The 9,631-nt window shown below is 38.0% G+C and overlaps 1 pseudogene; it reads left to right on the top strand.

The window, feature by feature from the left end:
* The first annotated feature begins 3,098 nt into the window (after window positions 1-3,098).
* LOC147291804 (uncharacterized) lies at window positions 3,099-9,282 on the top strand (annotated as a pseudogene).
* The last annotated feature ends 349 nt before the right edge of the window (window positions 9,283-9,631 follow it).

Genomic DNA, 9,631 nt, shown 5'->3' with positions numbered 1-9,631 from the left:
CCAATTTTAATTCTCTACAATTACTCAAAATAAAACACCCAAATACTGGGAAATTGGCAGCCCATACCTTAATGAGAAAACCCCATTTAAATCCTTGAAAATTGGTGGTGAAAACTGGCCTGAAATTGGAGGATGAGGCCGGCGGTTTTGAGGTGGTTCTTAAGTTGTTTCCGACCCGTGGGAGCTGCTCGGTGCAGGAGGAGGGCCAGGCTAAGTTGGTCGACCAAAGGAAGGGTCGCCGGAGGTCTCAGGTGGTCGGAATGGCCGGCGACGTGAACGGAAATGGTGACTGGGTGCAGAGGTTGAGTGCGTACAGAGGAAAAGGGAGAGAGAGAGACTAGGCTTGGGGGGGCTGGTCGGCACTGGGGGGTGCGATGGGTGGCCGGTGATGGTGGCTGATGGTCGCTGGTGGTGGCTGGTGACGCGCGCAGGGGAGGGTGCGGTGAGGGAAGAAGATGAAGAGAGAGAGAGAGAGGGAGAGAGAGAGAGAGAGAGAGAGAGGGAGAGAGAGAGAGAGAGAGAGAGAGAGAGAGAGAGAGAGAGAGAGAAAGAGAATGAGGAGAGAGAGAGAGATGGCTGATTTAAATGGTGGTATTTGGGCTTGAAATTACCCAATTGCCCCTTTCTAGAAAATTCTCCACCGTTTTTGTCTACGCGTTTGGAAACTCGAGTTCTAATTCACCGTCTCGAACTTAAAGGCTACAAATTTGAATTAAAACACCCCTCTAAATGCTAGAATTCCCTTCCAAAAATTTGATAAGGCCCGTCCAAAAGATATATTTTTTATTAAAGAATTAAGACTTGGGTTCGGGTCGTTACAACTAGTATTGAAAGCAGGTCGCTGGATGGAAAGCGTTTCAATAGGAGCCCAACTTCCCTCTTTGCTTTGCAACCTCATCACTTCAATTCAAGCGCAAACCAATTTCTTTCTTAGTCACCGACCGAGAGGGAGGTGAAGGCCATAAGAGAAGATTGACCTCCCGATAAGGTAGTTTACTTTCTTACTTTATGGAGTAAGGGAGTGAGACCAAGGTCGACCATAGGGAGAGGGAGTTTACTTGCTTAGTGTGAAGCGCTATGGAAAAAAGGAAAAAGGTGTTGTCATCTACCTCGACCAGTTTCCCGAGGCGTTGGATATCCAGACAGGCTTAGAGAATCACTGGCGCTATTTAGCTCTTCGTTTCGCCAACAAAGAAGTCATCCTTGCCAATTTCCCATTCCTTCCCTGCCGAGCCACCTCTCTTTGTCATTCAAAGTACTTCCACTGCCTTCCCTTTCTATAACATACCCAGGCGCCCTCCTTTCCATTCACTAAGAAAAAATCAATACCAATCAAATCAAAGCCCTATCTAAGTAAAGCTTCGTCTGTTATTTTTCGGCCCCAGGGGAGTTTACTCAAACCATTCCCCTGTCTCCCCCACTGTTCAAGTAAGTGTGCGACTCCATATGAGGACCTCCTTCCCTTCTGCCCACTCTCTGTTCACACGGTTCTCAAAGAAGAAGAGGAACGATGGGTAACAGGTACCACGAGCTGTCTGTCCTACACATCTATCCAGAAGCCAGTGTAGTTCACTGGTTCCACCGAATGCTCCTATCTCTCAGCAAAGATCGTGTGAGTGTGCAATTATGCTTCGGATGCTTAATTCGCCATAGAATAGATCGACCCAGTTCTCGTTCTTTTCTAGTGCACTTGCTTTATATCTCTGACACACAAGGAAGGACGCGATGGGAAGGAAGCAGCCCTAGCCCCTGTCCAGCCGATCATTCTGCTGGCATCTTGCATTCACACCTCTGTTTGACTGCCGCTCGGGGATGTAGTTGTAGATATGTTAGTCTTAGTGGGTCGTTGGCTCCACTTGTTATCTCTTTCTATGACATGTTGTTGTCGTCGCCATTTTCCATATGTCACTTAATTATCCCCCTAAAAATCGTACGTGCAAGTCTCCCCACATGCGGCTCATGCCATTCGAGGTGGCCTAGCCATTCGCAAATCCTGTAGTGAGATTAAGAGTGCTCGACCTCGGAAGCTAATTCGCGTGTAGGCAGCGCTGTCTGTCGTACCGTTGACTTTATCTATTCATTGAATTTACTTTATTACATTTTTTATATAGGCTTGCTCCCAAAGAATTAATGCACTTCTCTTTACTTCATACGGCCTTCTCTAATAGGGGAAAAGCCTTCCATTTCAGTCAAATGACCCGACCTCCCCTGGCTCCTCCATCGTCCGGGCTCCCTTTCCTCCCTATGCTATGCTCCCCCGGCGCAGGCCTACCACGCTTCGTGCCTAGGGCGTTTTCGCCAGACGGTCTTTGCTAGTAGTGCCATCCTCCCCACTAGTTGTATGGGCGAGTTGTCCCTTGCTGCTGCGTTCTGTTAGGCTATGGATTACAGGAACAAATGTAGTTGAATGAGACAGCAGGCGGGTTACATCGCTTGGGTTATATTTTATAGTCTCGAAGGTCATCAACGTGTTAGCCATTCTTCTCCCATTAGACTTGTAAATCTTTGTGCTCTTTTTCCTTCTCTCTTCCAGTTCTCTCCCTCTACTTTAGGGCGGAGAATACCACTCTATCAATAACAAGAATAAAGTAACAATTCAGTTTAAAATGGTTTGAGCTTGGAAGCAACCTACTATCTATCGATAGGCAAGAACTGACTGTTATTGGCTCACTACTAGAAAATAGCTTATTTACCACATTAATTCTACCACGGTTAAGAAAAGTCCATGGTTAAAAATATATATCTACCACGGTCAATATAAGCCCGTTATAAATAAAGTTATACTACCACGGTCAATAACGGGCCCGTGGTTAAAAGAAGTTAATTTATCACGGACATTTAATGCCCATGGTCTATAATACAATCCACCACGGGAAATGAACGTGGTTAAAAATTTTAATTACCACAGCGCATTTTTCTATTCCACCACGGTATATGTATGTGGTTAATAATTTTAATAACCACAGCGCCTTTTTTTGATGTACAACGAGATATGTACGTGGTGGAAAGATTTTTTTTTTTGTCCTAAATTTTTCCAGTCCCGCGCCCTTTAATGAAATTTTTTGAGATTGGCGCGCGCCCTATACTGAACCCAGCAAAAGAGAGTTCACTTTTGCCCCGATCTGAAGAAGAAAAATTTGCAGTGACTACTCTCTCGATCTTGGGTGGGTTTCTTGGATTTTCGTTTTTTCTTGGATTTATGTAAAATTTGTTAGTTTAATTTTTTTTTATTCTTCTAGCAGTGACTACTCTCTCGATCTCTCCGAAGCACGCCAGCACCAGTAGCTCCATCTTTGGCCGTTTCGGTTCGGTGAGTGATCTCGATCTCTCTCTCTCTCTCCTTCTCTCTCTTTCGATTTGTGGACAAATTTAGATTTGAGAAAAGAAATTGATATTGATATATTGTTTGCTACCTGATGTAATTGCATTTTTGTATTTTGGTAGGTTGTTGTTCTTGTCGCAGCTGCTAATTCCGGGCACACCTTCCCTCGCAGGTTTTCCAAGACAGACCTCCAGAGCTGCACCTTTAATAAAATACAAGGTAGGAGGAACTTTCCTTTGAACTATCCTTCTCACCATCCTTTGAACTTTCCTTCTCCACCTTTAATAAAATTAAATGAAAAACTAAAAACTAAAATGACCACAAGCAGACCATCAAGGATATGGGGTTTACGGGCAAACAATTTTTTAGCTTGTGGATGCTTTGATAGATTCTTGTAGTTATATTAATTTCATTTGAAGCTTTAGGATGTGAGATTGGTAAGTGTGCAGTGGCTGTGCAGTCACAAACATATATAATTTCATTTACAGCTTGTGGATGCTTTGATAGATTCTTGTAGTTATATTAATTTCATTTGAAGCTTTAGGATGTGAGATTGGTAAGTGTGCAGTGGCTGTGTAGTCACAAACATATATAATTGAGTTTAGATGTTTATATATGTCTCTGTGTGTTTGGTTTCCTGGTTTCTACTTGGTTTTATTGCAAATGAATAGCTACTCTCTAATTTGGGCCCCATGGGTGGTTCTTCCGCAATTGAATGTCTAATTGTATGCTTGTCTAGTAATATAAGGTTTCCTGTCTAATTGTATGCTTGTTTAATAAGGCTTTCTTCTTCTTCTTCTTTTTTGTTTGTTTGTTTGTTTTGGTTTTCCTTATATTTGGTTTTCCAGAATTTTAATTTTTAATGTCCTGCAACAATTTTTATTTCCATTGACCACTTTCAAATGGCAACCAGCAAACTGAACCATATATATCTCAGCACCCAGCAAACCCATCCAACCAAACCTTCCACCTTCTCCTAGCTTTGGGATGTGAGTCACCCTATAAACCCAAATCAAACATATGCCCACAAAAATGGACGCAGAAAACAGCCTATATACAACTCTTCCCTCTGCTCTCTCTGACTCAAACAATGGCAAATGCCCTGCCTTCCCCATCTTATATATGTCTACCAATCTCATTTGCAATTGAATGTCTAATTGTATCAACTCTTCCCTCTGTTTTTTTGATGTAAAGGGTTCATGAGTGCCATGTTTTTTTGCTAAAGTAGTATCAACATATGTGTAATTATCTCTGAATCCTTTTTAATATAGTATGGACACCTTTTATATAATTTCACACCTTCAAGATGCCTTTAATTAAAGGTGTATTGTATAGTTTTTCTAGTAAATTAATTTGCCGTACTGTCATTTAATAACACAATAAAGGTGGGCAAACTTTAGTTTATAATATTTTCTCTCTGAAAATGAATTTTTTCCATATTAGGAAGAGGTTTATCCTTGAAAATCTTGTGGAATTAGACTGATTTTGCATGCCTCTTTTCTATATTTGGTCAGATCTTGGTTAGATTAATGGAATACCAAGCTGCCTTTTTTTTGGTTTTGGGTTGAGGTGTCAGGCTGACTAGTTTATAATTGCATAAGTTCTTTAATTATTAGATATAAAAAAATAAGTGCACACTCATGGTTCTTTCATAGTCATTTGTGTAATAATATAGGTTTGACTGCACTCAGTGAAATGTTACTATCTGGGAATGGGATGGAATTTCTTTTTGCTTAGCTTTATTCTTTGGTTCCATTGTTCTGGCTCCTAATTGATTAGGGTTGTTGTTCTAAGAGCACCTCCAAGAGGGTTTCATCATGACCTAGAAACCTTCGACGAGGATGCTTACATTGCACATACACCATTAGATATATCTAAACTTGATGAGAATATAGGAGATGAAGATGAAGAGTATGTTCGGAGGGGGTGTGAGGGTACTCTAGTGTAATTTGCCTTGCTTTTATAAATGTATTTTGACTTTTTAAGGAATGAAAAAAGCTTTATTTTAGTTATGTGTACTTCCTTCATTGTTTATATTATTTTTTATATCATGTGTTACTTGTCCAGTTTTGTTTATGTGAATTATATGATATATTAATTAATTATGTTTATACATCTTCTAATTGACAAAAGTTTGGTTTACCTAAATTAGATGTCTAGATATGTTGATTCCATAGAGAAGGAGCCTAACCCTCCACCCCCTGAAAATGATGCAAATGAATCCAAAAAGAGAAAAGCGAGGGGAAAAACACAATTGGATTATCGTTCCGTGTCAAAGGCTAGAGAGGTTGGTGTTTTGTTTGATGACAAAGGACGACATTATGGTGCTGCTTCAGTTAAATTGAGTTCATCGTATGGGATTCTTGCAAGACAAATGGTACCGGTAACTTATAATAGTTGGAGTGATGTTCCTGATACTGTTCACAATGCTTTATGGGTGGCAGTGAAGGTAAGATAATAATAACATATTTTTCATAGTTTTGATTCATTTTATTTTTCTGATTTTTCATATCTATATATATGGATGGATTTCATGTAATATGTACTCAATGTAATGATCTTCTCACTGCATAAATTTCATGCAGCAAAAATATGACATTGAAGAGTGCCACAAGAAGCATCTATTAAACCAAATGTCTGGGTGCTGGCGTCACCACAAATCTAATTTGAGGCGAGAAATAAGAGAAGCTGCTGAGGGTCCTGATCCTGAGACCGACATTCAAAAATTGAAGCCTGATAATATTGATGACGAAGATGTGTGGGCTGCTTTTGTTAAACATGCATTGTCTTCTAAGTTTGCGGTTAGTTTCTAAGTTTGCAATCAGTTCTCATTTCTCTACTGTTAAAATGTGGGTGAGCATGAAATTTCAATTTAAATGTTTATATTTTATAGGAAACTAGTGAAAAATTCAAAAAATTGAAGGCACATCATACTCTACCCCACCTGATTAGTCGTAAAGGATATGCACGTTTGGAGGCTGAAATGGTACGAATAGTTCTACATATATTAATTTCATCTATTGACAATGTCTTACCTATAGATTGTAAACTGTGTAATGTAATGTAATGTCATGCATAGAGAAACAATGGTACACCTGATGAAGAATTGACTAGAGTAGATCTTTGGGTAGCTGCACGTACATGAAAGAACGGTGAACCAGTTAATGAAACAGTTGCAAAGAAATTGGTATGAAAACTTGGTTATAATTAGCCTTATGTTTTTTTTTTCTTGGTTGGTTTTATTAAGATAGTTGATTTTGAATTATGCAGGATGAGATAAATTTGGCTAAACAGGATCCATCTACAGATAATTCTAGTATAAAGAATGATGCCATAACAAAAGCCCTTGGACCTGAACATCGAGGTCGTGTTCGAGCACTTGGTGTTGGAATAACACCTTCAAAACTTGAGGCCCAAGCAGCTGGTAGGGTGAGTAATGCTCAACTTAGTGAAGATGTTCGAGCTCTTCGGGAGACGGTGAAAGAATTAACTGCTATTATACTTGGTAGTTACCATTTGAAGGTAATCATAAATTAAGATAAAAATGTTAATTCTTAATCCTGTCACTAATATTAATACCTCATGAAGTCTAACTTTATTGAAATTGTAGATTCATGATACAGGAGCTAAGGGTAACAATGTAGGTCATAATGATGTGGTGCATGCTTCTACAAATAAGGCTCAGGTAAAAACATATATGTCTATTTAAAACATGTGTCATTGCCCTGGATTACTGAACTCTTGTTTTATTACCTCTTTTTCATTTATTGGATATTTGTTAGTCATCTCAACGAGGTAGTACAAATATTCAAAGAGCTAAGAATGATGGAGGGCAAGTTTCTAAACCTACTCAGCAGGTAATGTAGTCTGATTCACTACTTGTTCACTGGATGATTTGTTTGTGGATGATTTATCATATTTTAATTGAGTGCACACTAATTATTTTATTTTATTTTTTATTAGTTACAACATGATATAGCAGGTTTAAAAGGCAGTAATAGTGGTTCGAAACAAGCTTCTAAAGATAGTGTCCAGGTACATTTTTTAATTAGTTGCATGTTTTACTAGCTATATATGATTGAAAACTCCTAGTTTCTGATATGCATTACACAAAATATGTTCCATTGTCTATGCTGCCCATGCTGAGAATTTAAGATGTATTTCTGATTAGGAGGCCTTAAAGGTTTATATCTGGGGAGGGTCAAGCAATGATTTGGCTCCTTTTTTGTTCATTTCAATACTGCTCACAAAGTTTCAGCTTCATCACATGAGCATTTGCTTTGAGGGCGAGTGTTTAGCTTATTTTTTTTCTGCACAATATTACCAAATGGCTTGTCTTTGGGTTTTTCGTAACCTACAATTAGGCAAAACTTAAAACTATTGAGTATCATGGATGTGCACAGTTACCACTGATTCAAAAAACTTAAGCTGTTACTAACAGCTTAAGTTTTTTGAATTGTTAGGAACTGGACCAACGATATACATCAAGCTGTATGGAAAAACACTAACAGTCCCCTTATGTGTAAGGCTTGCTCAGTAACTTATAACTGGGAACAAAATGTGGCATACTCATGCGGAACTGAAGGAATTACTAGAAAAACAGGTTATCGGGAATCAATCCAAAAGATGTCAAAGACAACGAAGTTCTAATACCATATCAAGTTACTGTTGATCCTAAACAATAATAATATCAAAAGTTTTTTTCGTATGTATGTTTTTATGTCTCATTATGGAGCAACTCAAGAGGTGAGATGTTGTGTGATGTAATTCTATAATTTCTATTACAACTACTGGAGTCTCTGTGAGAAAATATTTGACTTGAGGACTTTCATCAATAAATATATTGATATTTTGGCATCGTAGTTGCAGTAATATTTTTTTCATTTGATTGGCTTAGATTCTGTAGAGGTTAGAAGACTCGGGAGGATGATGGATACCAACCATACAGTCTATGATTTATGAAGAGCACATGATCTGTACTTTAAGTCTGTACTTTTAATTTTTTTTCTTTCAAATTTTGTAGTCACAACGATGTGAAACAAGTCTGCAAATAGGTAGGAATGATGGAAGAAAAACTTGCAGAGCTACTTCCCAGGTAATTCCACAACAGGGTAATTTAATGGTACTTAAGTATATATGGTTTTATACTTCTGAGGCTGAATTAATGGTACTTAAATTATCATTTTTTTGTTTTTTGTAATGTGTCAATTTGTTTGATGCTGAATATCCTTCTGAGGCTGATCTAATTGTTGTTTGCATTTCACAAGTGATTGCATTGCATTGCATCCATAATAAGAAACCCAAAACGAAGGGGACTCATTTCTTGCATTTTTTGTTTTTCCTTTTTCCCCTTCAAGCCAAAACATGTTGAAAACAGTGAGGAGGAAGTGTTTTATTAGACCAAGGCAATGCATTGGGCAGAAGAATCTTGATTGCCATAATGGTTAAGATACTGATTTTGCTGAATCATTTGGGCAAAAAAGTGAATGGCAACCCCACTAGAAATAACAGAACCTCTGCATTAGTAAACCAATTTGTTCATATATTGAGATTTTTTTTTTCTTGTTGGTATGTAGCTGCAACCTCATGCTTCAAGAGGGTCTAAATGCAAGCTACTACATTGGTTAGGAACTGGAAAAGTTGTTGCAGAAGGAGACATAGAATCTACAAATCCTGAAGCTATGGTTCATCATATGGTGCTTGGTCCTGATTGTTGGAAAGTTTGGGTAAGGAAAGTGAAAGTGGAGGGTGTCTCTTTATACCGTGCTACGAGTGAATTTCATATTCTTGAAGATGCTATAGCGAGTACGATTGCGTGGCCATCAAAATACATTAGTGTTGAAGAACCTTAGTTATTAGTTAGACTATATTTTGATGTTAGTCAACCACTTGGCTTTTATATTATCCTAAGACTTATTTGGTTTATGTCAAGACATATATATGAAACTAGTTTAATTAATTGGTAGCTTTAATTGTAATGACTTATAATATTGATTATGATATTATCATTTCTTATGTTATAATATGTATTCAATATTTATATATTTATTTTTCCTTTATATAGTCTATTTTGACAAATAAAATTGCTAAAATATTATTTAATATATTTTATTTTTTTTATGCTTATTTAACTTTCTTCACGGGCATTGACCGTAGTTGATAAGGTAATTTATAACGGGCATTGATAATCTACAACGTGTAGTGTCCGTGGTCGTATGTGATAATCTACCACGTGTATTGTCCGTGATCGTATATGATAATCTACCACATGTAGTGTCCGTGGTCATATATAAGAATCTACCACGTGCA

This window comes from Dryas octopetala, chromosome 3 (genome assembly GCF_963921425.1).
Source record: "Dryas octopetala chromosome 3, drDryOcto1.1, whole genome shotgun sequence".
Taxonomy (NCBI): Eukaryota; Viridiplantae; Streptophyta; class Magnoliopsida; order Rosales; family Rosaceae; genus Dryas; species Dryas octopetala.
The sequence above is the reverse complement of the archived record's forward strand: the minus strand, read 5'-3'. Positions and strand labels throughout refer to the sequence as shown.